At 34.9% G+C, this 4,200-nt stretch overlaps 1 long non-coding RNA gene across 1 annotated transcript; it reads right to left on the bottom strand.

Annotated features, from left to right (window-relative positions):
• Positions 1 to 2,973: 2,973 nt before the first annotated feature.
• On the bottom strand, positions 2,974 to 4,200 carry LOC128279405 (uncharacterized). The gene is made up of 2 exons (XR_008269522.1): positions 4,077 to 4,200; positions 2,974 to 3,611 (listed from the first exon to the last, which is right to left on the bottom strand). It is a non-coding gene; the product is annotated as an uncharacterized LOC128279405 (long non-coding RNA).

Raw genomic sequence — 4,200 nt, 5'->3', positions numbered from 1 at the left:
ACTTTTGTTTAATTGAATTCGTCATACTCGGACATCCGTGCAAGTCCGACATTATTCCTCTAACTAATTCGTCTTCGCTAATCTCATACTATTCCATTTTGTACTCTTCGTTTCACTTTTGCAAGCTTATGCAACATATCTCTCGAGAATCTCATCGTATAAATCTATTCGGTAAGGCGAAGATTGTAAAGCCTCTAAACTTTTGACTCTCAAGCAAATACATATTCAACAACAAGATAGCTTTACGATATTGATTCAAACATTTCAAATTTCCAACTTGTTATAAACACATTTTCACATATCTCAAGAATACATGTAACTTTATTTCATGCAAATATTAGCTAAACATAAGTGAATTTATCATAACTCAAACTTTCATTTCTTTTCTCGAATTACCCTTAATGTTTTATCAAATTCCCATATTTAGTCTTAATCACTTGCCAATATTTATCAAATTGGAGAACGTCTTATGGTTTTGAGTACATCGCTACTTGATGCCATAGTTCAACTATGGTCTTGTACTAGCTCTCATCCATCGTGTCGATGCCGTGTCCTGCATGTGTCTTACATCGACACATGTAACCGTCTTGACACATGTCCTGCATATGTCTTACACTAGCACATCTCGTAGCCGACGCATGTCCCGACATGTCGACATCGGCTATTATCTCGAGGCCGATGCATGTCCTGCACATGTCTTACATCGGCTCTCATCTGTGGTCGATGCATGTCCTGCACATGTCTTACACTAGCCCTCGCCTCAATGCCAATGCCATGTCTCATACATGGTCTTACACTCGCACACAAATCTCATGTATTGCCATGGTCCAACCATAGTCTTTTCCGTCAATTCATTAGTGAACGATCGTACTCATTCCTGCGCTCCACCCAATTTGATCTTTCATTACAACTTTCATGCTATTGTGACATTTATGATTCTCAGAATCGAGATTATAAAGCATAACATTATTGCATATTGACTTCATCAATCTAGATATAAATGTCAACCTCATGTATATATCGATTATTAATCATGCAATAAAAGCATTCATACATACATTCGTCATTTCAAGCAAATTTCTTTCTTTTCCTAAACACTTGACCAAATCAAGTTGGACATTTAACATCGTATGAATACTAACATGCATAAAAGCGCTTTTCACAACTTAACTGTGTTTTACTCCACTATTTCACATTCTTTATCTCAAGAGCATCACATAATGAAAACTAGTTCTTATAAAAAAAATCATGGATTTCTTTTCATACCTTTCCAAATTTTCAGCATATCATAAGCATGATTCAATAATCTCAACTTTGCTCTTATCTCTATCAAGATTTGCTCGGTTGGAACTCATTCCTGTCTTAATCAACAGTTTTGTTAAGGCCGAGAGATATCACACTATCACGAGTAATACTATGGCATGTATAACTAGACTCTCTTACGCTAGGTTAGTCCGAGAACCGACTAAACCATGCTCTGATACCACTAAATGTAACACCCTCGCCTCATCCGACGCCGGACGGGTTCGAGGTGCTACCGACTTTTACTAACACTTCCATACTAAACAGGCCATGAAATCTCAAATAATTAAAACTTTTCTTTTCACATGCAATCTGTCCCTTATGCGAGCTTACGAGGCCCAATACATGCATTCGGGCGGTTCAGACCCAATCGAGAACTCATGAAAACTTAGAAAAATCTCTTGCGTTAAGGCTTCACACGCCCATGTGCTCAAGCCGTGTGGCCGAAATAGGCTAATTATCAAGCCTTTTGTCACTCTCACACCACATGCATAGATACATACTTATCCAATAACATATAACGTGGCATAAATGAGCTCTTAAACATCTACAAACATGTTATGCTCAAGTTATTTTCTTATGCAATAAATATTATAGAATTTGCCCATATCATTACCACATACTAGACATAACTATCATTACATCACAAACCATTCATGAAGCATTATTAATTATTTACCAATCACTTAATCCTGCATTAGTTACTAGCTCATCAATGAATCTCAATTCAATCTCTAGGTATACATGTTCTAAGCCACATCACAAGAGATAATAACATACATGCATAAGAATAATCATATGGGCCCATAATGTCATTAGCCGACATAGGCCAATTTACATGACTAATACTACCTTAATAACAAGCCAATGCCTTTGGCTAAATCATAATATTACATACTCACATTAAAACCCTATACATGCCATAGACTCGAATCACTTGAGTTTACTTACTCGATAACGTTAACTCGATAGGGTGATAATATCTCCGACGGCCTCCAACCCGAGCTAACCTGGAAACTCTAGAAAACATGGGAAAGAAGGGGGTAAGCCGCTTAGTAAGTTCATATGAAAACAATAAGCAACTCATTAACTTGTTTTATCAATGTTTACAACATATTTTCAAGTTCACTACAAGCTATCTTTCTGAGCAACGGTAACTAAATTATTTATATCTGGAGTTACGAAACTCCGAATTAAGTTCCGTTAATTTTCTCTGAAACTAGACTTATTTTCCTTTCTTCCATAAAATTTCCAGAATTTTTGGTTAAGCCAAATAGTACAGTTTATTAGTTAAAGTCTCCCCTGTTTTAGGGTATGACCACTCTGACCCCTGTGCACTACAAACCAAATTTCTCCCTGTACAAAATTCCAATGACCATGCCGTTTATTTCCCATAAAAATAGACTCAATAAGGAATCCATTCATGTAAGGTATAACTCTTAATAAGTTTTTTACAATTTTTGGTGAATTTCTATAGATAGAACAGGGGATCTCGAATTCATCCAGACCCTGTTTCATAAGAATTCAAATATCAAACAATATGGAATTCTTTTTCTTCCTCTGTTTCTTTCATGTGAAAATAGACTCATTAAGCTTTAATTCCATATTTTATTCTGCCTCTAACTCATTTTCCACTATTTTTAGTGTATTTTCAAAGTTACACTACTGCAGTAACTCAAATCTGTCAAGGCTAAATTACTCATTCATGATCATTGTTCATAATATTAATACAACACCATTTTATCCATCATGGTAAGAACACATATTATGCATCATAGATCATCACATATCAAGGCATTCTCATAGGATTAGTATACATACTTGCACAACTCGTAACATAACTCGAGTGCATACTCACCAATGACTTACCTCATTGAGACCATCATTAACTCTTTCCTTGGATTGCCCGTTGAACACTTGGAATACTAATTAGATACTCGGAAAAGCCTTTGCACATAAGTGCCTCAATTGTAGCTAAAGCTACCTCATATCTCATGACATTTCAATGCTCACTCTCGAGCTAGTCATCTAGACTCATAATTCCTAGTGACATGTCACTCGTATCCTATTCTATTCCTAAGGTTCAAACGGGATTTTTCCTCGTCTATTAAGGCTTTGTCTTATCATATTTCTATTAATTACATACACATTAATGTCTGTACAATTCATGTAATGATAACATTTAAATACATGTATAGCATGGTATTGTTTACATACGAACTTACCTCGACACCACAAATGTGAAAAGGACATACTCGTCCATAAATCGATTTCTTTCCGTTCTAGGTCCAAGTCTCAATTTTCATCATCTATAACATCACATTTAGCCTACCAATTAGTCACAATATTCATATGGGTCTAAAAATCATATTTTGTACAAATTTTCATTTTGACCCCAAAACTTTTACATATTTTCACTTTTGCCCCAATGCTCGTAAATTAATTTTTATTCAATTTATATAAGGTTTAAGACATGCTGAACATTTTTCTCTTCTATGGCAACTCCAAATTTTCACTAATTCACACACTTATGATCAATTTGTAACTTTCACAATTTAACCCCTTTTTGACATTTTTACCAAAATTCATTGAATAAAACTCATATTTAACACATCAAACATTCATTATCCACTATAAATCATCAAAACACAACCATATCATGAATGGGTAAATTTTTAAACTCTAATTTCTCTTCAATCAATTGGTAGAAATAGAAAATTTAAGCTTCGGGATCTCAAAATACGAAAATCATTAAAAGCGGACAAAAACCGTACCTATATAAGCCATAAAAGCTTGGCCGAATGGAGCTCATCCATGGCTGCTATTTTCTGTTCTTTCCCACGGTTGAAGAAGAAAGAATGAAAAAAAATGATAGCTTTTATCATTTGTCTTATTAGG

This window comes from Gossypium arboreum, chromosome 8, assembly GCF_025698485.1.
Source record: "Gossypium arboreum isolate Shixiya-1 chromosome 8, ASM2569848v2, whole genome shotgun sequence".
Taxonomy (NCBI): domain Eukaryota; kingdom Viridiplantae; phylum Streptophyta; class Magnoliopsida; order Malvales; family Malvaceae; genus Gossypium; species Gossypium arboreum.
Note: the sequence above shows the minus strand (reverse complement) of the source record. Positions and strands in the feature narration are given on the sequence as shown.